The 25,891-nt window shown below is 38.9% G+C and overlaps 1 pseudogene; it reads right to left on the bottom strand.

Moving 5' to 3' along the window:
• Positions 1-24,381: 24,381 nt before the first annotated feature.
• Positions 24,382-24,942, bottom strand: LOC128572562 (60S ribosomal protein L12-like; annotated as a pseudogene).
• Between the last annotated feature and the right edge of the window lie 949 nt (positions 24,943-25,891).

The raw sequence follows: 25,891 nt of genomic DNA, 5'->3' as shown, positions 1-25,891 counted from the left end.
TTACTAGATCAAATGGTAAGTCTACATTTATTTCTTTGAGAAATATCCAGACTGTTTTCTATAGAGGCTGTACTAATTTGCAGTCCCAACAATAGTGTCTAATCATTCCTTTCTCTCTACATCCATGCCAGCATCTATTTTTTGACTTTTTAATATTGGCTGCTCTGATAGGGGTAAGGTGATATCTCATTGTAGTTTTAATTTGCATTTCCCTGATGATTAGTAATGTTGAGCATTTTAAAATATTTTTGTTGGTAGTTTGTGTAGCTTCTTTTGAAAAACTTCTGTTCATGTCTTTTGCCCACTTTTTAATGTTTTTTTTTTTTTTATGCTGATGTGTTTTGAGTCTTTATAGATTTCTGGATAGTAGCCCTTTATTGGATGTATAGTTTGCAAATATTTTCTCCCATTCTGTAGATTGTTTATTTGCTCTGTTGATTATTTCCTTTGTCATGCAGAAGCTTTTAATTTGATTAAGTCCAATTTATTTATTTCTGTATTTGCCTTTGCGAATCTAAGTCAAATTCTTTGCCTAGGCTGATATTTAGAAGAGGTTTTTCATACATTTTAGTCTAGAACAATTATGGCTTCATGTCTTCCATTTAACCCTTTTATTCATCTTGAGTTAATTTTGTATATGGTGAGATAGGGGTCCTGTTTCATTTTTATCCACGTAGCTATCCAGTTTTCCCAGCACCATTGATTGAATAGGGCTTCCTTTTCTCAGTGTGTATTGTTGCCTGCATTTTTGAAGATCAGTTGGTTGTAGGTAAGTGGTTTTACTTTTGGGTTCTCTATTTTGTTCTATTGGTCTATGTGTCTACTTTTATACTAGTTCCATGCTGTTTTTGTTACTGTAGCCTTATAGTAGTATACTTTAAAGTCAGGTAAGACAGTGCCTCCAGATTTGTTCTTTTTGCTTAAGAACAAATTGATTTGTCTCACTAGTCCATGGTCCAGTCTTTCTTCCAAACCCTGAAACTCTGAGGAGCCTGCTTGTGAGTTTTTCCTTGGGTTCTGGTCACTTTCTTCCTAGTCAGATTGTGCTCTATCCTTCCTTTTATTTTTATCCAATGTCTATGAAGCTGGGTTTTCTTGACACTGCTCTTACGGTTTCTCCTATTTCAGGTTGCTCTTTTGGCCACTTTCTTTTCTATTTTCTTTTGGATTTTATTCATTAGAAATTGGGAAAGGGTGGAGTAGGCAAAACCCATTTTACTAATCTAAAAGCCTTTGATTTTGTTCATCAAGTCCAGGATTAATAAACCAAATGAAACAACATAGCATTTTCATTCAATTCACATTTGAGACTAGCATTTCCAAAATCAGCTATTAGCCTTCAACATTTCCTAACAGTGACTTCCCGGCCTCAAGAAGAGGTTGACTTCCCTGAACTCTTCCTTAGGAGGTGAGACTAGCTCCATGGTTGGCCTCGTATTATAGCTGTGAGGGAGCTGACAGTCGTGTGTCTCCAGTGCTAAGTCTTGTGCCTGAAGCAGCACTTTTAGTTATGAATACTTGTATGTAAATGCAGTAGAACTCTTTTGTAAGTCTGGCAATTGGAAGAAAAGTCACGTTTTTGTTTGTGACCAATGAAGTTGTATCTGCTTTTACACAGTGTAGTGTTGTGCTTTAGTATGCACATTTTGAACCTTGGGGAAACTTGCTGTTAACCCCCAAATGTCTGGAAGAGCATAAAAACACAATCCTTATAAAGAGCACAATTATACCAGCAGTCAGATGCAAACATTAAGGGTGTACAAAGCTTATGCTAAATAGCACTTGACTATCTGTGTGGCTTACCGGGGATGGCTCATTCAGAGTGCACATTGGACGTCCCCGGTATACACTCCTTCTTTGCAAGGTCCCCTCCCTTTCCTTTCTCTCTCTCTCTCTCTCAGTCTTCTACTAGGTCCTACTTTCTTCACACCATACTCCTTGCAGTCAAGGAGATTCTAATTGGAGGCTCCCTCCTGGGAATGGTATTGAGAATCTTCTTGGCCCTTCTCTGAGGTTCTTCATGTTAGACCATCCATATGACAAATTTAACCTTCTCTGGGCAAGACTGTTTTTGAATAATGTACATGAGCTGTTTATCAAAAGAAACAATCTCCCTCTCCTACGAGTGAATATTTGGAGGGATAAGGATACAGAGGCCCTTCATGTAAGATATTTCTGGAAATGTGGGCCATCTTGACAGAGATTTCTTTCAGAACATAGCCAGGCTGACCAGATGGATGTTTCTCCCATGGGTCTGGGGGCACAGGGTTTAGAATTTGTTTTCCCACAGTGGGCAGAATTTTGAGGGCTTCTTTCTTCTGTCTGACCTTGGATAAATAATTAGCTTCTTCATCTGCAAAAGAAAGGTAATTGTGCTGTCTACTCCATATCAGAGCTATTGGGGAGATAAATGTGAGCGTGTCCATAAATTGCTCTGAGCTTCTCTGAGAAGGGTGTTGTGTAATTACAAGGTGTTGCCATCACCGCTCCTGTTAGATGCATTGAAATTGTGATAGCTAGAACTAAATCAGGTACAGCTGCCTGTTTCTCACACAGCCTATAAGCAAATAAATATTTTTTTCCAAGTTGCACTGCCTTCAGATGAATAGGGGCTGATTCCTGTTTTGCTCCCTTGAGCCTGGTCTCTTTGGTTTATATATAGTGTAATGACCTCCATGGATATATAATGTCAAGGTCACCATGCTTACCAGAATGGTGACCTTGGGTCTGTTAGGTAGCTTCTCTGAGGCTCAGTGTCTTCACCAGTAAAACTGGGTTATTTATAGCTATTGTATGAATTAAATGAGATTAGTTCTTCAAAGTTACTGGCAAACAGAAAGTGCTCAATAAATGTCGGTGTTTTGGAATTTTACTTTCTTTCATATTCTCACGTTTTGGCCCTGGCATGAGTGTGACGTGTGCATTTCCCTCCCAGCATCTTGCAGAAAGAAGATGGCATTAATGTTTTGCATGCTTGGGCTATGGTATTATTTTGGAAGATTTCATTTTGAATTATATCTCATCGTTCTCAAAGCCCTCAAAGTAATTTAAACAAACCAAATGTATACAAGCATTTACTCTGTGGCATTTATTTTCAATAGCTTGTGATCCCTCTCATGCTCTTAATAGAAAGCAAAAGCTGAAAAGCTGGCCTAGCTGTTGGGAGGTGCTATTTAAAGCCTCAGTGGGACAAAAATGACAATTTTGAAATTGACTGTAGAGTGCGATGATGCCAAGTACGAGCAGATGTCCAGGAAACCTGTCACATTTGCCATGTGTTACCAAAAATCTCGCATCTACAGTGGTTTTAGAGGAGTTTTTCTCACAGGGAGCTTTGCCGTCTTAATCTCTAGGTTTCACTTGTGCTGTGGATGGAACACGCCACGGCAGAAGAACATCAGGCTGCCAGCTGGGGCCCCGGGTGGGCAGGGTTTCCCCCATTCAGAAATGTCTGTGAGGCTTCCAGCTGAGCTACATGGCCGCTCTATGCCTAGTAATAAAGGATTCCATTGCCAAGTGGCTCTTTCTGCTGCACATCATTGTTTTACAGTGTTAGAGAAGACTGCTCTGCCACTGACTAGCTTGTAGAATGACTTAGCCTCTGAGTCTTGGTTTTACTGACTGTAAAATGGGGATAGTGATACTGACCTCGTGGAATTTTTATAAACATTTGTGGTGATGTATGTAAAGTTTCCACATTGGTGTCCTACACATGGAAGTTACCTGGATACATTTCAGCTATTATCATTTTTAATAAAATTAATGAAAAACAATCAGGTTAGGTAGAATAATGATCCTCTAAAGATTTCAACATCCTAAACCCTGGAACCTGTGTAAATGACCGCTTTTATGACTTTGTTTATGTGATTAAATGATGGATCTTGAAATGAGGAGATCACTCTAGAATGTCTGGGTGGCTCTAATATAATCAAAGGGGACCTTAAAAGCAGAGAACCTTTCCCTGCTGTGACCAGGGGAATAGACAGGAGGACAGAGAGAGGCAGGGACACGCGACATTGCATGTTCTGAGGATGAAGGGCGGGACCAGGAGCCAAAGAATGTGGTGGTCTCCCAACGCTAGAAAAGGCAAGGAGATGATTCTCTACTGGAGACTCCAAAAGGAGCTCTCATCCCCCGGCTGTAATCCAGTGAGATTCATGTCTGATTTCTGACTTATGGAACTGTGAGAGAATAAATTTATGTTGTTTTAAGCCACCGAGTTTGTGATGGTTGGCTGTAGCAACAACAGAAAACTAGCACATGATTAGAGAAGTTTGAGAGTTTGTGCAGTGGTAGAAAGGATGCTCGGTATTTGGATAGGCTGGTAGGGTATGTGCTCAGTTATAATCCCCTTGAGCTGGGTAGGGTCTTTGAATCCTTATTAATTTCTCTTCTGGGTAAGAAATGTGGCTTGCTTCACAAGAACTGAAATGCTTTATTATGCTCCATGGAATTTGAAACTGAAACAGTCACATGACTTATATTGAGGAATTGCCATATTGCACCAATCTCTTATTTTGACCCTGAAAAAGTAGCAATAGAGTTTTGCTACATTATTATAATGTGGGTTATTAAAAAGAAAACATTTAAAAGTTGGAGTCAGGAGCTGTGAGTCTGAGTCTCGGTGTTCTGGAAAAATAAATCATGTCATCTCAACCTGGATCTGCAGAATCGGGACCATACAGCTGGTTTATCTACTAGTTGTGTGAGTGAGTGGAGATAGTACAGATGCCCTGAGAACTGGCCGCCTACACTTGTCAGGTGTAATAATTATTACATCTCTTAGTAGTAGTATTGTGTCATAGAACCAAGGAAAGTTATATCAAGAAAGATCACTAAACATTTAGTCCACTAGCCATGGGGAGGTTAAATAACTAAGAAGGGTTCTCTTGGCAAGTATCTACATTCCTCACTGCTGAATAACACTGTGGCTACCAGATGGCCGAGGGGAGTACTTTTTTTTTTTGTTGTTGTTGTTGCAGTTTTTGGCTAGGGCTGGGTTTGAACTCGCCACCTCTGACATATGGGGCCGGTGCCCTACTCCTTGAGCCACAGGCACACCCCCCAACGGGAGTACTTTGAAGGTGACTGTAGATGAGAGGTGAGCATACATAAAGTGTTTAGAACAGTGCTTGGCACATAGAAAATATCATCTAGGGCAGCATCTGTGGCTCAAAGGAGTAGGGCGCAGGCTCCATATACCAGAGGTGGTGGGTTCAAACCCAACCCCACCCAAAAACTGTAAAAAAAAGAAAAAGAAAGAAAGAAAAGAAAACATCATCTAAGTGTGACGATCATTGCTGTAACTATTACTGTTACTATTATTATCACAAAGTTTACCTTTCTCCAAGCCAGTTAGCTGATAAAGATGTTGAAGGAGGGGAAGCAAGAAATCTCAAAATAAGTTGCTACGATCAGTGCTGAATTTGCTGTTAGGAAAAGCAGGTGAGGGCCATTGCCTGATGTGCACCCCCTCCAGTAATGAGTTACACATGAGCCTGGTCATTTTCCAGACAAATTGAGAAAAGGGCATTGATGCCTTTGCAGATGTGTAAAAGTTGATGTTGCACAGAATCAGCTTGTAAGAACCTAACTTGTGCCCGGTGGACCCCTCCTTCTGTTTTATTTGTGCTGTGACTCTTTAACTTGCTTGGTAACTATTCTTCCTCAGGACAAAGTGAAAAGGAAATAAACATTTATGGGGCGCCTACTGCATATACATGTAATGTCAAATATTTTACAACAGCATTTTGTAAAATTCTCACAAACACTCCTGGGAAGTTGGTATTGTCATCCCCAATTTCTAGATGAGGAAACTGAAGATTGAGGAGGTTAAATAATGTTCCCACCATCACACAACTTAGTAAGTGGCCAAGCCAGGCCCCAGTGCAGGTCTGCCCACGTCTCCTCATAAAACTCAGAATGTGGGTGTAGAGAAGCATCTTCCTGAGTTCTGCCAGGAAGAAGAGAGCACTGAGTTTGGAGAAGGCAAAGCAGCTGGGAGTCACCTCAGCACTTCTCAAACAGGGGTGGGAACAGATGACCTGTGATGTCCCTACGGGCCAGGGGTTCTCAGTGTCCACACAAAGGTGTGTGGGAGCAGATAGTCCTTTGTGTGAGCACCGTAGGATGGAGATCAGCACCCACTAGATGCCAATAGCAGCACACCTGCCTGGTGGTGACAACTGAAAATGTCTCCAGACGTTGCCAAATGTTCTCTGTGGGACGAAATTGCCCCACTGAGAAACACTACTCTAGGACCAACAATCTGCAATTCTGAGACTTTGAACCCAAGAGAGGAATGAAGCTGCTAAATACTAACAACCTAGGTCAACGTTAGTCTGAGGCCAATGAGGAGCGTGGTTCTGCTGTCCTGGCCTCTGGGACAGAAGGCTAATGGGCCCAAAGCTGAGGAGTTGAACAAGGAATTGATCCATACAGCAAAACTATGTTGTCTTTATTTTTCCAGCCACATTAATATTGGTTGAGCAGACAAATTGATTACATAAACCCTAGAACTATGTGCACTTGTGGTTCCAGCAGTCTCTATTTTTTATAATGTTCTTTTGTATCAAGTATTGTTATTTTATTTATAAATGTTCAGAGGAAGAGTATCACCTGTAATCTGAACAACACAAACATATTAACACATTCATCTAGTCGACATTTATATATATAACATATATGTGTATAATGGTGTACACATACTTATATACGATGTATTCTAAACAACACATATATGGAATCACATTGTATATGCTTGTAGAGCTTGTGTTTTGAGTCTGTCCAGACAGTCTTAGTTGTGGTTAACAGCTCAGGCTTTAGAGTTAAATTTTTCCGCAGTTGAATTGCTCTTCTGCCTTGATCTTGAGCAAGGTATCTAACATTTCTGTGCCTCAGTTTCCTCATCTGTAAAATCATGAGGTACCTCATAAGGTTTAATAAAGGATTAAATAAATTCATGCATATAAAGCAAATTGGACAGTGCCCAACACATAGTAGGCACTCAGTAAATGTTAACTATTACTATTATATCGACATCATGCACACACTTCAAAAATACATACATATTTTGAAGAAAAAAATTGGCAATTATTTGGTTGACTGGTTCTTTTACTGAGTAATGTATCATAAAAATCTCCATGCCTATAAATCTTTTGCAACATGATCCTTAAAGGTGTGGAGAAGTCTTGCAATTGGGCGTGCTTGGACTTCTCATTACTTTCATAGGATACATTCCTAGAAGTAAGATTGTTGCAATAAGGGCAGCACCTGTGGCTCAGTGAGTAGGGTGCTGGCCCTGTATACCAAGGGTGAGGGGTTCAAACCCAGCCCTGGCCAAACTACAACAACAACAATAAAATAGCCAGGTGTTGTGGTGGGCGCCTGTAGTCCCAGCTACTTGGGAGGCTGAGGCAAGAGAATTGCCTAAGCCCAAGAGCTGGAGGTTGCTGTGAATTGTGATGCCATGACTGTCTACCTAGAGTGACAAAATGAGATTCTATCTCTTAAAAAAAAAAAAAAGATTGTTGCAATAAAAGGTCTATTTATTTTGAAGTCTTCTGGTACAATTTGGGTCCCAGGATTTATATCCCCCAGAGTTCTTCGTGATACTACATATCTTACACTTGGCTTGTTCTGTAGTTTCGTTTTTTTTTTTTTTGGCCAGGGCTGGGTTTGAACCTACCACCTCCAGTATATGGGGCTGGCGCCCTACTCCTTTGAGCCACAGGTGCCACCCCACTTGACTTGTTCTGAAAGGGGCTTAGGAGATTACCCGAGAGCCAAGTGGAATAATTAAATCAAGTCAGGGCACCTTGCTCCTTGGGTACTCTGAACAGAAACACGATGCTGAGATGCCCGGTGTGGGTGATGTGAGCATCCAGGGAGAGTGACTTGCTGGTGCACGTGGGCTGGCTACCATGGCAGCAGCTCTCCACCCTGGCATGCTTGAGGTATCAGCACATTTCTGACATACATAACTCCAGATGCAAAAAGTATCACCTGGCCCTGAGGGTCAGGCATCCTCAGTTTCAAACTGGGATGCACTTGGGGAAGTCAGAGCAGCTGCACTGACACAGATTTTTCGGGCTTTCTCTCTTCATTTACTCCATTCATGGAGAATTCCTCTCGGCAAGGTGTTATGGCCCTGGTGGCAACAAAGATTTGTATAATTTAGAAGTGCGTTCCTCAAATAGTGAGCCAGCTAAAAGGCCTCAGAGGTGGAAAGAAGGAAACCTTACCTGGAAGGAGGAAACCTTACCTGGAAAGGAGGAAACCTTACCTGGAAGGAGGAAACCTTACCTGGAGGAGCCTCGCCAGGGAGAGCGAGTCACATCGAGCTGCAGGTGAGGCAGCTACATGGCATGTGTGTCCAGTCTGGTCGTCCAACACTGTATCTGCCTGCAATCAAAGGGAGAGGCCTTAAAATCAAGTCATCAATAAATAAGAGCTTTAATATTTAGAGAAGATGTAAAATCATGGATTCATGGACTCTCGATATTAGAGAAATCTTCAAGGTCATCTATTCCAGCTGAATGGTCAGCTGCTTCTTGCATTGCATTTACAGTTGTCCTGACAGTGATCTTTAGCCTCTGCTTGGACTTTCCTGGGCCACATGTGGCCTGCAGACTGTGGGTTGGACACCCCTGCTGTAAAATTCATTGCTGTAATTAAGGTGAGTGAGGCTAAGGGCCTGAACTAAGATTGTGGAAGTGGGAATAAGGAGAAAGGGTGGGATTGAGAAATAAAAGCAATGGGAATTTGTGAATGACTGGATGTAGCCAGTGTTGAAGGAATGATTTTAATTCCTTGTTATTAATCTGTCTGAAAGGACACTCTGTTTAAGTGTAGCTTGTTTAGTCTCCACGTGGTTTAGATTTTCATTTTCATCCATTCAACAAGAATTTATTGAGTAGCTGCCTTAGAGAAGCTTTCTTTCTTTTTTTTTTGAGATAGTCTCACTCTGTTGCCCTGGGTTGAGTGCTGTGGCATCATAGTTCACAGCAAACTCAGACTCTTGGGCTCAAGCGATCCATTTGCCTCAGCCTACAGGTGCCCACCACAATGCCCAGCTAATTTTTCTCTTTTAGTAGAGACAGAGTCTCACTCTTGCTAGGCTGGTCTTGAACTCCTGAGCTCAAGTAATCCACCTGCCTCGGTTTCCACAGTGCTGGGATTGCAGGTGTGAGCCATTATGTCTGGTGAGAAACCAGTGTGTAAGTACGGTGGGACTGTGCATCTCACACATATATTATGTATTGCTTGGTCCTGATCTTTAAGGGGATGATAGTTTAGTGGACCTGGAAATACTGTTTTGTTCTTAAGTCATGTCCAAGTTTGGACAACTGGATGTCCTCTCCTGGGGACTTCGACATTTGAGCAAGTAGCATAGGACCAAGATGACCTTTGCAAGATGTACCCTAGAGCCTCCTCCAATCACAGTATGCACTAAAATCCCTGCCTCTTTGCCTTCTGGAGTTCAGCTGGTTCCTGTCTATTCCAAAATCTGGTTTTCCAGGATTTTCTTGATTCTGTGCTCTCACTGAAATCCTCTGAAATCATCCCCCTTTCCTCTGTTAGTCAGAGTTGGTTTCTTCATTTTGCCTTCCTTATGTGCTCATATTTTCAGTTTTCTCATCTTTCCCTCCCTCTACATTTATGGAAACTTTCCAAGTTGTTTTAGAAGTACCACCTCTCCCGCTAACTGCTTCTGAAGTTTATTTTAATTCTTCTATTTCTTCCAAATCCTTCTCCATCACAATCTCATCCCTGTGGTCTTGAGATTTACACTTTTCTCTCCATATGGGTATCCTTTGCTCTTTTACAGGGAATTTTGTTGCATTATCCAGTTATGACCGCCAAAACACTTTATCTCCATCAAATACCAAATATCCGGTATTTTCTGATTACAGGAAATAATACCTTCATTCTTTGAATATAGAAAAGTTACTATTCAATTCCTGAAATCAGTTGCATTATTTGGGAGAAAGCCTAGGGTCCAGAAATACAACTTCTAAGATTATACTCAAATTCATCCCTTTTCATTTTCCACATCAAAATATTTTGCCTTCAAATACAAAAGTGTATAGATGCTACTAGATCTGCAGCTGTTAGTTTGGGTGTTTAATCTCTCTCTCTGTCATTGTTTGGTGGAGTCTACTTCCCTCGGATTCACAAAAGCCATTTCCTCAACAAGCAAGGCTCATCAGAGCATTCCTCGGGAATGCTGCCTGGCCACCTTCAGACCTCGCCTACACTGTCACATTAGAATGGACTAAAACGACCCCTCACGTTGCTACTGGTGGAAACTCTTCTCTTTCCAAATCATCAATGACTGATCTTCTCAGGCTTTCCCCCTACCCCAGGGCTCACACCCAATTCCCACTTTTCTTAGCATTTTTACCATTTTCTATAGAGTGGGAAATACTTTCCTCTGGCTCTTTTATTAAACAAAGAATATGTTGCCCTATTTTTTCTGGTCACTCTTTTTATCATTTCAGAGGCTGAGTATAGGCTGGCAGTGTTGGTGTTGCTATGTCACACCGACATCGTGCAGGAAACAGCTGGTACACGGATTGAAAGTACAAGCTTGCAAGAGGTGAGACGCCCCATAGGTGCAGGAGAGCCCCGAGTAACCACTGCCGTGGTCTTTTATTGAAACCATATGCAACAGGTGTAGGGGCCCTACGCACAAGGACTATGTGCTTAATGATTGCTGTGTGCTCTTTCCCTATGGGCTCGACTCCCACCCTGATGCATTTCCAATGTTCAAAGTCCAACACCTGCTTGCTAACGAATGAGGGATCTTATCTTGTTAGAGCACTAAATTCCTTGATGGCTTGTCTCCAGGCTGCAAAACATCTCTATGCTGGCCAAGAGATTGTCCCGTTCCCAGAACCTCCCTCAAGAGCCAGTGACCATTCCTATAAGCATGGTGCTCAGTCTCCCACACGGCAGTAAGAGATTATATAGAGTAGCTTTATTTCATCTGTTTGAAGGAGAATGAGAAAGAAAACTCATTACGCAGTACTATTTTATTACTTTATGTTATTGCTTGCATTTCCAACCTCCTATGGTATGTTTATTGGATATCAGAGGGTTCTCACTCTCAAATTGTGCAAAAGTATACTCATCCCCTCAAACCTCCCCTCCCAAACTCACCCCGAAACCAGCTCCTCTTCGGTCATCCCACAAATCTGGCAGTCATCCTTGTCATCACTTTCTATCTCACACTCCTCATCACCAGTTCTACTGAGTACACCTCTTAAACACATCTCAAATGTATCATATTTATTCCCATTTTTGCTACAACCCTGGCCCATGGTAATGGTATTTCTATTCTGGAATTTGGCCACCTAAGAGATGTCTGTATAGTAATTTTTTGGTGGCAAATAACAGAAAGTGGCTTAAACAATAAAACATTTGTATTGGCGTATACATTTCAAAACTCCAGTGTTAAGACAGATTTTAGGTACAAATGACTTAAAAAAATACCAAAAGAAAAAGATAGATTTTAGGTAAGACTTGATTGAGAATGTCAACGATGTCACCAAGATCCTGGTTTCTTTCTTTCTCTCTTTTCCTTCTATTGTTTTATCTTGTTGCTGGAAGTAGCTTGCCTTGTCAACAATGGGGCTGCCAGGAAGTCTTAAAAACCACCCTGTCCCTGGCATCTAACGTAGTGCTTGGGCCTTGTTCCTTTCTAAATCAAATCCACCATTTCCCTTCTAACATCAAATAAAACGTCTCATCTGGTTTCAACAGCATCTGACTCTGTTCATTTGTTAGATGGAACAGCATCACCCACCTTCCTTTTCTTCATTTGGAGGAAGACCTGCCACTTTAGAAGGCCTAGGTATTCTGTCTCTCTTGGGAAAAAGATATTTGCCTCTTGAAGGTGTTATAAAATTAAAATAGAGTGCGTATGAATGCCTAGTGGACTTGATATATTCCGACAAATATTTACTAACTTAAAATTGGAGTCTCTATTTGGAGCACTTTGCACAAGAGTCTGTTCCAGTATTGATTTGTGTCCTGGAAAATAGCTGAGTGATCCCTAAGCAGCTAGTTTTGTCATTTATCTTTATAAATACTTTGATCTCTCAGGGCATGTGGCATTTTCCCAGGCCATTCAGGGACAGGACAGAGAGGCAACTCTAACAGAGCTGCTGGTCTGCTAGACACTTCATCCCAACCTGATGTTAATACACACATTTCACATTGAAATTGTTTCTATTATTAAACCTCAAATCTCACTATATACCAACCTGCAAGGTCTTTGTGAAGACTTTTAGTCCTTTGCTCTTGTTTTCACTTTGAGCAAATTTTATTCTTAAGGTGTTGCTTTGTAAAAGGCCCTATCATAAAAAATAAACAATCCTTTTTACATGAGTTATTATTTCAAGAAGGTCATTCTTAATGCATTCCAAAATATTCACGAAGGTGACTCATAGGAAAGGAGTGATTTTTATAGTTGGGTACTTTATTATTCATTATCATGTCCTCATTTTAGAAGTTTTCTGATTATAAAAACATGGCATTTTCACTGCAGAAACTTTGGAAAATGCACATGGGGAAAAACATTTATAGTTTTATCACATAAAGAGGCTGTTGACACTGTGAGACTTTTGTCTTATAAAGACACGTACACACACAAATATTACACACAGAAATACCATTTCAAATAATCAAAATAGGATCAAAATATTCCTCTAATTTGTTAATGTTTTTCTCTCAACAAGAAGTTCTATCACAACGAACTCTTTTTATCAGTTCCTATAGTTTTACTATTGATTTTCTTGCATTTAGACCTATCACACACAGTATTTGTAAGACATTTTTGCCAATATTTCTAACACTGATTTTGTTTTCCTGCTTAATTGCATTGGCTTTCCGGGACAAAGACAATTAATTATGATAATATTAGCATATCATGTTCTTGACATTAATGGAAATGTGTTTTACTATGTGTATGTTATGAGGTTTTATATGTGTGTGTATGTGTCTGAGTTTATGTGTTACATGAAAGGGTCCTGAGAGTCGAAGACTGGTTTGGGCAATGAAATAAGTTACCGTCAGTCAAGATTAGGGGACTGAATAAATTTAGAAGAAACAGTTTCAGCTTTGGGGAGAAAAGACAGGTTTAAAGATGAAGGAAACCTAAGGCTGATTCATTGCTACACATTCTGATTCAGTAACAGCTGGTTGAAACTTATTTCAATGCCATTTTTGGGAGAGGCTAGCGTGAGCTGGTCTATAGCTGCAGAATAAACCATTTGGGTTCCCTTTTGCTGTCTTGGAGCAACACTTGAAAGCAGCCCCAAGATATGAGCAGTAGCTAAATCAAGCAAAAGGCTGGCAGAACAGCAGGGCTTTTGCATCCAACAGAAGGTCTAGGAGGGAGCCCTGGGAGGGCTAAACATATGACTGGCATAGAGGCTGAGCTGAGCATAAAACTCTCAAGAGAAAGCTTGCCTCCATCAGGGCCCTATAACTAAGCATGAAGAGGAAATGACATGTGAAGTCTCCTTGCTTCAGCTGCCATTGGGTCATTGAACAGGGATGTAAAGGTACCTAAGGCAGCATTGGTGCCTAAGGTGGATGAAATTCCAACAACAACCAGGTGGGCCGTGAGGAGGAGCCTGGGCCCTCGTAATTATACTTCTTCTAATTCAAGTGTGAGTGGCTAAAAGAAAACCAATATGAGATTCTTCAAGAATAGCGTGGCAAAACAAAGGCATTAAAAATGCAGAAGCAGCACAAACTTTTTGGCAAAGATTTGATATAGGAAGAATAAAGTATTTTTATTTTTTATTTCAGGTTAATGTGAGGGTACAAACAATGAGGTTGCAATGTTTGCATTTGTTAGGCAAAGTCCCTCTTGTAGTTGTGTTCTGCAAGGTACAAAGTATTTTGATAGCATCTTTATATGGAATTAACTCAATACTTAGTGTTTCATCAACTCTATGATGAAAGGTCAAAGATAATCTAATGACACATCATACTGAGTTGAACAAAAGACCTTGAAAGGTATGAAGGAACAAAGACGTGGATTAGAGTTTAATTAAATTAAAAACTTCATTTCAGGTTTAAAATCAGAAAATCAGAAGGAAATAAAGCAAAAGAGATTTTAGGAAATTAGGTAACATATGCAGAAGAGATGTTAAAATGCTTTCTTGGAATATAGAAGAAAAGGACATTGAATATAAAGACAATAGGAAAATTATAAAATATAGCAGATATTAAAAACGTGAATAAAAGCCAGAAACAGGGATCAGGAGAAATGGAAAATCAGTTGCACTGAATAATTTTCACACAGTGGAAAACCACCTGAATCTGCAGGTCCAAAGGACTCACTGTACCTAAAGGGGAAATCCTGGTAAGATCAATAAATTTTGCAGACAAAGGAGATTCAATAGTGAGGGCCATGCCTCCTGAAGCTTCTTCCTTCATCACACATCTACAGCGTTTGGATGGAGCTCTGATGAGGCTAAAAAACTAATATGGTCATACCAAATAGGAAAGCAGCAGGGATCAGGCTTTCGCTTGACATGACTTCTCACTAATGAGATGGGGTCGCCTCCAAACCAATGGGCAGTAATATCAGGAAGAAGGATTCCCTCAGTCCTACTGAGTACAAGCAGTAGCAGATCACATATGGAAAGGTGGCTGTGGCTTCCTAACAAAGAAGTGGTTGCCAAAAGACAGTTGCTGAGATTTCTCCCAGTCCCAGATCCTCTCCTAAGGCTGCAAGATGATAAAACTTTCCTTCATTTGAGAATTTAATAGGAATTTAAGAGTGTCCAGGCTTTCAGGGAAGGAACTGGAGGAGAAATTAAGCAGATCCTTTTTGGGGTGAATAACAGTCCAGGTTAAAGCCATGTTCATTCAAGGATTAAAAATAAAGCAACGCAAAACGGAATGGAATCTGACATAAAAATTATGAAATGAATTTGAAGGATAAAGTAAAAATAAAATAGAAGCAGAGAAAAAGCATGTTTTTGAGAATACTTTGCAGCAAGAAACAGAAATGCTCCTACGCTGAACTGTCAGGGAAAGAACACAGGAACTTTTGAAGCAAAAGTTGATTGATGACATGTTAGAACAAAAAACTGAATTAAAAATAGAGTCATCCCTGCTGCACAAAGTAGGGAAAAATGCTAAAGCACATCTTAAAATGTTCTTCGAGATGTGTAAATTGAAACCACAGTGAGAATGGCTATAACCCAAAAGACTGACAGTATCAAGTGTTGGCAGGAACGTAGAGAAACTGGAGCTTTCAGACGTTACTGGTGGGGGTGAAAAACGCAACAGCCATTCTGGGAAACCACTTTACAGTTTCATAAAAATTTTAAATGCATACTGTCCAGATGTCATAACAATTTCACTCCTACCTAGCTACCTACCCATGAAGAGACTTGCCTGCAAGCGTTCATAATAGTATTACTTATAACAGCCTAAAAGCCTCCAAAATCCATCTGTTAACTGGTGAATGGATCAACAAAATATAGTACACATGTACTCAGCAGGGGAAAGAAACAAGTGACTGGTACATGCCACAGCATGGATGGACCTCCAAGGCATGATTATGCTCTTCTGGAATATGTCTGTTTGGCAAAACCCCGGTCCTGAATTATTCCAACTATCTGCGTTTGCTTTTCCTACACTCAACTATCTGGTACTGGAAGCAAAAAATCCACAATCTGACCAAATTCATGTCCCTATCAATTTGTGGTTACCAACTTCAACTGGTGTGTACTTGTTAGTTTCCCCATAGGTCAAACTCCAGGCTCTACAGCTGTTTCACATGTTCTTTCTCCTTGGATCTCGTATTCTTCCTATACTTACTCCATATAGGGGACTCCCAGAACATTATGGGACAATACCTCTTACTTCACAGAGAAGTAGACACTTTCCCATCCTGGTAACCCGCAATCTTACTTTTCCTTTTATTTTTTATCCTTCTCGCCTGTTCAAAGACTTGTCTCTCTTTTCTAATTTATCTGCCTGTTTTATTCCCCTCCCCCCACTCCTTCAGGGATCAATAATTTATATGTTCTTGACTCTGAATCTTCAACATTGCCCTTTCTGTTATAAACTTCCCGTAAATATTTAAAATGGTAATATCTTTCCCATCTTAAAAACAAACCTCAGTCAGACTTGCTTTTCTCTGTAGAGGCCTCTTTTTCCTCTCACTCACGTAAAACTTCTTAAATAAATCTTACTAAATGATTAGTTCTATTTCCTCACTTTCCTTTTTTCCCTCAGTCTATTCTAACGTATCTTTTATTATGCTACTGTAACTGCCCTCAGTAAGTTCACCAGTAGTCTTCCTGTAACTGATTCTCATGGTTATTTTTCCACCCTTATTTTATTGTCCTCTCAGCAGCATTCAAAGCTATTGACCAATGCCTCTTTTTTCTGGAGCATTTTTTCCCTTGGTTTCATGGAGGTTCATATTCTTGGGCTGCTCTATTCTCTGCATTGATCCTTCTCAGTTTCTCTGGTAGGTCCACCCCTTTTAATCTCAGGTATTTCAGGAATCTTCTGTTAAGCTTGGTACTCTCTTCACTCTACACTGTTCTTTAGGCACAACAGGACCCATCCTCGCTGCTTCACTTAGCGACTATATTCCAATGACCCTCGAAACTCTATTTGTAGCCTAGACCTTCTGCTAGAGTCCTTGACCTGTGTTTGCAGCTGATTAGTGGATGTTTCCACCTGAGTGTCTTACAAGTACCTTAAACTCAGCATATTTACAGCTTACCCCATCATATCCAATCCCCACTTACGTGTCTGCCCCAACATCAGCTGTCCCTCTCTTAGCAAGTGATATTACCATCTCCCTATTTTAAAAACCAGAAGCCTTAGCATGATCCCTGATTTCCCCCTCTCTTCTTTTCTTTCACCCCACCAAGGACTGCAAACCCTAGATTCTATGCCTTAATTATCACTCAGATCTGTTCACTTCTCCTCGGCCTCAGTGCCGTTCTCTAGTCCCTGGCACCATCACCATCATCCTTCATGTAGATTACTTAGATAGCTTGTGAATTGGCTCACTACTGTCCCATTCCAAACCATTCTTCATTTTATAGCTACGGGAAGATTTAAAAAAATGTAAATTCGATTATGTTACATCTTCGCTTAGAATTTGTCGATGGTTTCTCATCACTTGGAAATGCCAAATCCTAATATAGATTCCCATATTTTATTTAGACTTTGTTTCTCTACATTTCTAGCTTTAGTCATTCGTAGAATGTGTATAAACTAAGTGTCTACACATACTTACTAGGGGATGAGCTACAGTGAATAGATCTCTGCTTATACGGAGCTTACATTCTAGGGGAACTGGAGAGCATCAGTTCTTCAAGAAACTCTTTCTAAATGATAAACTAAGTGAAACTTGGAAAGTATCCAGAAGTACTATCCTAGAACTAATCAAATTACAATTACTTGTTCATAAGCATCCTTTCTTATCAGACTGCTAACTTCATGACAGTAAAAGTTTGTTCTTGTTCATGACTATATTTTATAGCACTTAGCATGGTATGTGGCATGTGGGAAAGTCATAGTAAATATTTAAAGAGTGACCAACTGGAATGTTAACCATGATTAGTTTTAGTGCTGGAAGTATTGCTGATGATTTTCTTGGTATTTTTTTTTTTTGTATTTTCTTTAATTAACATAATTAAAGTGGTATTTTATATCAAAAGAAATAAAAACATAATTTAAAAATCAATAGATCTGAATCCAAGTGATTTTTGCTTACATAATCTCTAGGGAGGAAAAGGACATTTCTTTGAATTATTTTGTTTTTATGGAAACTGAAAAAGCACAAACAAAATATATGTAATTTGCCTGAAATTGAGAAGAAAATTTTTGATGGATTATTAGGTGATGGAAGCAAGTATAAAATTCAGTTATCTTTCTACAATTAGGTGAGAGAAACTTGTACTTACACTTCCAAAGAGACTGTGAAGTCATGATAATTGGCTTTTTAACAATTTGTTGCCCATTAAATATTTAGCAAGGCTGGTGAATAGGGTAATGGTATCATATGAGTAGTTTCCAGACTTTTCTGCATAAAGTCAAAGAGTTCAAGGTGATCTTTTCTGACAATGATCCCCCAAAGAATCGAGACCATAAATATGTATAATGTGAAAGACTTATCACTTACAGACTGCAGAAAGCACGCCGGAAATGCACTGCAATGCAATAGTTTTGCATATTACTAATACCATCATTATTTGCAGGTGAATTAGTTTTTAATTTAAGTATAAAATTCCATTACTGAGTATCCACAAGTTCTAAAAAATGATTTATTCATTTGCCTGCTCTGTTTGTTTTTATATGGTATTTAATCTCTGACTTTTCTTAATGATTGTTGACATTGCTGAAAACTGGATCACTTAATCAGTGGATGGCATAAAATGGAAAAATCACTCTCCACGCTGCATTTCATTTTGCAATTATATGAGTGTACAGGCTCTTTTAGGGCAAATGAGAAAGCCAAAGGGAGGAGGATTATCAAACACATGTTATACATATGAAAGAAGTCCTTCAATTTCCCTCTGTGTATAGTACTCTTTAGATTACTCTTTGCATAAGCTGTACTGAGCCCTCCGCCTCCACCACATTATTAACAGTGTATTTTACTATATCATCTTTGGTTTTGGTATTATTTTGAATCCTTCTGTTATAAAATAGTAGTTACAAAATGGAGACTTATTACAAATTGTGTATATTTACTTATGCACTCATATAGACATACATTAGCAAAAATCAGCATTCCTGTTTTATCACAATGCCCTCTTTTGGTACCTTAGACTTCTGGTGCAGCATCAAGAAAAAGTATGGCATCAAAAGAGCTGTTTTCTTATCTCACTTCTGCCATTTATCAGCCATGATTTGGTACCTCAAACTGCCCTTCATTTTAGATGCCAGAAATAGGATTGACTTACCCAAATGTCTGTGTACGTTGAACAAAGTCAAGAAATTACAAAAAACAAACAAACAACACCCCCTCCCCCCACAAACCAGAAAACCAAAACCCTGTTTGTTGACAAACATGATGTCTGGGAAGACTGCTTCTCATTTGATGATGAAAACAACAGCAACAATGACAGTGATAATCTCATCAACATCTGCCACAACCAAATGTAGCCAATGGAAAACTGCACCAAGCCAGGGAAGGAAAACAACCTGACTTTGAGGCTGAGGCTAAAGGTTATGTGTGTGTATATATGTATATGTTATAAAAACATATATTTATAAAATGTATATTGGTATTTAAACATGTGTAAAGATATATATTATAAAATACATGTGTATATTTTAGAAAACTTGGTTGGCTACAGGAATAATTCTTCTGAATAAGAAAAGAATAGTATCAGAGAATAGACACAGAAAGAAACAAATCATGGAGACATAAAAACAGAAAAGTTTCTTGAGTCTATAAAAAATAAAATTAAAATTCCAAAAGAGAACCGCACCTAGATAGTTACTACAGAGGAAGAGAGAGAGAAAAAAAAAATAATCTCTGCATATGTTGTTTAACTGAAAAGGAATAAGAAGTCTTGCTGGCTCAGAAGCTTCCTTAGGAAGGATAAAAATTCTGAAGAACAGTGGAGTACTCATTTCAAAGGCATGAGCAAACTTTCGAGACCTTACCAATTTAATGTGTATTTAAATTAGATTTCATGTGTAAAGGCAAGAGAAACACATCTCATGTATACAAGGCATGGAGAAATACTTAAAATTACTGGATGTTTTATTCCAGTGTTCCAAGATTAAGCAAAACAAGGTATAAAACATCTGGGGCTTTTTGAAACAATTCAGTCGAACAGAATTAAGCCAAATATTTATAGCAAGTTAAGATTTTAAGTGCAAATTTCAGTTTTTTTCCTTGAATGAGATATAGGTGATCTTAAATTTTAATTAGTAGTAATTTTGGCCTAAGATGTCACGTAAGGTGGGAGTATATGTATGTGGTGAAAGGTGTTCCATGTGGTTACACACACACACACACACACACCCCACTCTTACATACTCAGCTGCTAAATGCAGATATATTAGACAGCCCGCACACTGTGCCAGATGCCCCAGACCGCCGTTCCATTTGTTTACAGCTGTCATCTCTTCTGATAGGCTGAAGTGCACCTTCTGACGGGCTCTGCCATACCTAGTGGTAAATGCTTTGAATATCGTCCAGGTTGAATGAGTGGGTAGACTAACAAATTATTAAAGACGATCTGTTCTTTTATCATCGCCAGTATATTCTTCTGGGCATTTTCAACTTCACTTGCAGTCAGTACATTTCTGCCTCTCCTTCCTTCACAGAAGTCACATACTACATTTCGGGGTAGTTGCCTACCAAGTCTGAGGATGCTGATGATGTTGCATTTGTCTTTATGTTTTACAATATCAGGATTTCTTTGTTCTTTGCGCACATATAATTTTGTGATTTTCTGAGACCATGACTATTATTTCTGACTCTTTTTTAAAAATTATTGACTTGTCGGGTGGTGCCTGTGGCTCAGTGAGTAGGGCGCCGGTCCCATATGCCAGAGGTGGCGGGTTCAAACCCAGCCCTGGCCAAAAACCAAAAAAAAAAAAAAAAAAAAAAAAAAAAATTATTGACTTGTCTTGTGGATACTATTGGGTACATTGGGGATGGTGATTCCTCCCAGGTCATGGCTGCTGGGTCTCCATGGTAAGTGGATACATAACTGAGTTTTTTAAGTCTTCTCCCTACCCCTTTAGAGACAAATCTTTATTACGATTTGAAGGGCTCTTAGACATTGTCTTTTCATTTTAAAAGTGACTAATGTGAAAGTGGCACAATGATTTGGTTAATTAAGCTTATTGGAGGCAAAGTGTAAACCAGTGTCTAGATCTCCTGCTTCAATTTCAGGACCTTTTAACCAGGTTAACTTGTTTTTGGACAAACATATGGTTCTTTGTATTACTAACATGCACTGCATTTCTAGCCAAAAGCTTATCATTTTGGTGTTTTAGATTGTGGTCCAAAAATCTAATTTCATTCTTTGACACCATCTGCATAGCCAGCCTTTCACCTCCCGTAGCCTCCTTTCTCTTTGAAACTCCCAACTGTTAGCTGGAAGAGGCAATGACAACACCACCTGTGCCCTCTCAGATGCCTAATCAAAACTCTCCCAGTCCCAAATGATGTTTCCTAGAAATGACTTTATTGTCTAATTAATTAATAATTAATATTTATTGAGAGGGTATTGGGTGCCAAGAACTGGGCTAGTTAGTTTTTTTCCCAACTGAATACTGATGGATCTGGCAATAAACTTAATGGATATTTCTATTGCAACATGCAAACAAATAAGTTGCCTTTCTCCCTACTAAGGGTATTTTGTCTTTCCCCATAAAATTCTAGAGCTACACCTAAGGTATCTTGGAATGAAATTTCCATCATATTTTTCAAAGCTTCTACTTTTTCTTTATTTATGTAAGAGATGTGTGCTCACTTAGACACATTCGGAAATGTAGATAAGCAAATAAAAGGAAAATATTTTATATGTATATGTATTAGAAAGATCTGGAAGGATGTAATCTGAATCAAATCTACTTGTGCTGTAGGACTTGAGGTAGAGAAGGGTGGAGACTGGAGAAGTTTTCCTTTGTTCTTGATTGTATGGCTTGATTTTTGTGGTCATATTTTGCTTTTATAATTAAAGAAAAGATCTAAATGTAAAATATGAAACAAAAAACATCAAGAATGTATGTTGGATATGTTTCTAACTCAAGAACAAAGTGTTTTTATACCTATGTGCAGAAGCAAAATCATAAAGATTTTTCACATCTGTTGACTTAAAAAGGTAAGGTTTCTAGATATGAAAAAATCATAACAAACAATTTATATAAATAATTTTGGATTTTCCCAACATATTTGACACACAAAGCATTCTTATCCTCAGTACACAGTTGCAATAATCAGTATAAAAAGATGACACTCCAATGGACCATAACATAATAGGACATTTTACATATAAAAAATTGCCAGTGGAAGATACATTGCATGTTCAATTTTACTTTTTTTTTTTTGTAGAGACAGAGTCTCACTTTACTGCCCTCGGTAGAGTGCCGTGGCGTCACACAGCTCACAGCAACCTCTGGCTCTTGGGCGTATGCGATTCTCTTGCCTCAGCCTCCTGAGCAGCTGGGACTACAGGCGCCCACCACAACGCCCGGCTATTTTTTTGTTGCAGTTTGGCCGGGGCTGGGTTTGAACCCGCCACCCTTGGTATATGGGGCCGGCGCCCATTCACTGAGCCACAGGCGCCGCCCCCAATTTTACTTCTAATTAAAGACCTGCATTTTGTAACAGCTATTACATACCATATTTTTACTTAGCTAATTTGCAAAGATGAAAGAATAAAATGCTTCATATTGAACATAAAAAGTGTGGGATAATTTTAAAATATAAAAGGTTCGCTCATTAAAAGTTTCTGATATTTTATAACTTCAATTTTATTTCTAAGATTTTTAAAAGGAAATTATAGATGTGTCAATTTACTATCAATGATTGATATTATGTTATATGCGATAACAAAAAATAAAATTAGCCTATAATGTTAATGTAAATTATGATATGTCTATTCTATAGAATACTATGTAGTCTTTAGAAATGATATAGAGAAAAATATTTAATGAAGTGAAGAAATGGTCATAATATATCATTAGAAGAAAAAAGTATAAAACATACCATAAGGTTTTAGCCCAGTTTTATAACCCCTTTATTGCCGCCCCCAAACATACATCTATAGAAAGTTTTGATGATATACAAAAGCAAAAAGTCAGCAAAAGGTGATTTTTGTGAAGGCTGCAGTTGGTTCACATTACTCTTCTGTTTTTTTCCTGAATGGCAAATTTTCTATAATATCTATGAATTTTTCTAGAATCAAAATCAAACTAGTAATTAAAATAGGTAAATAGGAGTGGTTATCGTAACAACTATTAACATTATTAAAAACTTTTAAAGTAAATTGAAAATTGGATTATCAATGATATTCTACAAAGTACATAATGATGATTTTATATAGTTCTATATTATTGTAAAGGGCATTCACAGAGTATTTCACAGTAACTTGTCTTATTGTTTGAAATAGAAAACTGATACATGTACTTCTCCTATGTAAATTACTATGCAAATACTTCACGCCCCTCTCCCAACCTGATTACCTCCCCTGAACTCCTTCTATATAGAAATTATAGAATCACCACTGGTAGAGTAGTTGTTTTCTCTGTTTTACAGTTGGAAGTATTGAAGGTTCGAGAGCAGGTTTCTTGTGCAAATTCATGTCAGTAGCATGTCCCAGTGTAGTGTTGAATCTAGGTCATTTGTATATCTTGTTTAGGGCTCCTTTTTTCTGCCCCAGACTGTCTGTCTACACAGGAACTCTAGAGATGCCAATTTTTGTTTTTCAGCACAGTGACTCATAGGAAAAAAATTTAAAGAATTAAAATAAACTTATATTTTATGTTAGTTTTTTATCAGATTGAGAATATAGCTTGCAATATATTGGTGGTGTCTGTATCGTGCTTGGTTTGACACGACTTAGAGACAATTTTGACAGATGCTGTTACATGTCGAATCGTGCCTCCCCCCACACCCCCTGCACAAAGATACATGGAGCTCTCCGTACCTGAGAATGGAACTTACCTGGAGATGGGTCATTCCAGACTTAATTAGTTAAAATGAAATTGTTAAAATTTCATTAGTTAAAATGAAATTGTTAGATTGGACCCTGATCCAATAATGGCCGATGTCCTTATAAAAATGAGGAAATTGGTCACAGAGACATGTATGCAGGGAGAATGCATTATAAATTTGAAATAAGTCAGGCTAATGTATCTATAAGCTAAAAAATGCTAAAGATTGCCAGCAAACTTCCAGAAGCTGGGAAAGAGGCCTGGAAGAGATCTTTCCCTAGTGCCTTCAGAAGGCCCTGCTGACATCTCAGTTTTGGACTTCTGTTCTCCAGAACTGAGAGAGTAATTTTTTATTATTTAAGCTACTCAGTTTGTGGCATTTTATTATGACAGTCCTAGAAAACTAATACAGATGCTAAATTGGAAGACGTGTTTCTCATGTTCAGTCAATTGGCTTTTAGTAGAAATACGACCTTTAAAGTTTAGCAAATTTAATTACTAGAATCAGATGTTAAAAATACGTAACTCTTAAAAAAGGCCATCTTGCTCAGTATGTGCACATACATATTTATGAGTTACAGTTCCTGTATAGTGTGAAAATTTCATGGTCACAATAATAATCACATTAAATGTAAGTTCTTATTTATTTATTTTTGGGTGTCAAATGATGCTTTATTGAAACATTTTCCATTGTACTCTTTAACTAGCTGGGCATTCCACAGCACCACTGTTGATGTCATCTATGATGTCACAAGGGTGGCTGCCATCGACATTGCAGCCCACTGACTGAGCCATCCCCAGGATCTCTGTAATGGTTCCAGAGAGCTCTCTAGCTAAAGATCGGTGTCCCATTTGTCTTGCAATGTTGACAATCTCATCAAAAGTGATATTTCTGTTGTGTTAAATATTTTTCTCTTTCTTTCTGTCTCTGGGTGGTTCTCTGAGGGCTTTGATGATGAGGGGGAAGGCAGAAGGTACCACTTCAATCTGAGCCTGTCTGTTCTGGGTAGTCAGTTTCATTGTAATTCTCATACCCTTCCGGTCACCGGTTGCTTTGGCAGTGTCATCACCATCCTTTCTTGGAGACAAATCCAGGGGGCTGATCTTGGGGACCAGGGCAGATGTGGCACCAACTTCACCACCAGTGCACCTCAGGTACACGACTTTCATCTCCTTGGGGTCAAACTTAGGTGGCATGGTGGAGGTGGCTGATGTTGGATGAACCTGGATTTGGGATGACTAAAGAACGTTGCACCTAGGCCTCCTTCAAGCTGAAAGCCAAAAGTATTTTATTTTTTTTTTTTTTACCATAGTTCAAAGGATCTATTGGATTCCCAATCATTTCACTTAGTGGTTAGATTTTTCTAGAGTTTTAGGTTTCCAATTTGAGAGTGGTGGGAGGGGTTTTCTCTTCTGGGTTTGAAGCTTATCAATCAAATTAATTCTAATTGGAAATTTAGAAATCAGCAAACAAGGATAATGATGTGGAATGGTGGGGTATATTGTTCAGTGTTTACAAAGCAGAAATCACTCTAGGTACTATAAGCAAGAAGAGATTTAATATAGGTAAATGGATACTTTCAAAACCCTTAGAAGAGCTGGGGGTACATAAGGTCAAGGAAGGCTGTAACTTGATCTCAGGTTCACCACCAGCTTTTAAGGAATCAGAAAGTTGCAGAAATCTCATAAAGCTCCCATAGCACCAAGTTATGAGATTCGTGAGGGAACATGCAGACATCTTTAAAGAAATAAAATCCCCACATGTGCAGGAGCCCATGCCCACTGCAGCCTGGGGAATAATGGAATGGCTTCTCCTTCTCTTCTACCTTCTAAGCGTGCACAAGGAACTCTCACTGGCTTTCTCTCACCCAGAACTCTGCTGTAGGGGTTCTGGGAAATGCAGTCATTCCCTGAGATACAGACGAAAAGTAAAGGAGGGATTTTGGAGCCAAATTGTAAATAGATAATCAGCACAGAGCCTTAAGCAATCTTAGATCTGGGCTCTTTTTTTCTAACTTGGTTCCAACTGAATTTTCCAAAAGCACAGTGTTCATTATAATTCAAAGATAATTATGTTCAGTATTTCTATTGTAAACTAGAAGTATAAGGTCTCAATTTTCCTTTAAGGCCACAATGATTTTTCAAATAAGAAGAAGGTTTATTTTTTTTTTTTCCTTTTTTTTTTTTTTTTGCAGTTTTTGGCCAGGGC

Source organism: Nycticebus coucang, chromosome 2 (genome assembly GCF_027406575.1).
Source record: "Nycticebus coucang isolate mNycCou1 chromosome 2, mNycCou1.pri, whole genome shotgun sequence".
Lineage (NCBI taxonomy): Eukaryota > Metazoa > Chordata > Mammalia > Primates > Lorisidae > Nycticebus > Nycticebus coucang.
This window is presented reverse-complemented; position numbering and strand designations above follow the sequence as displayed.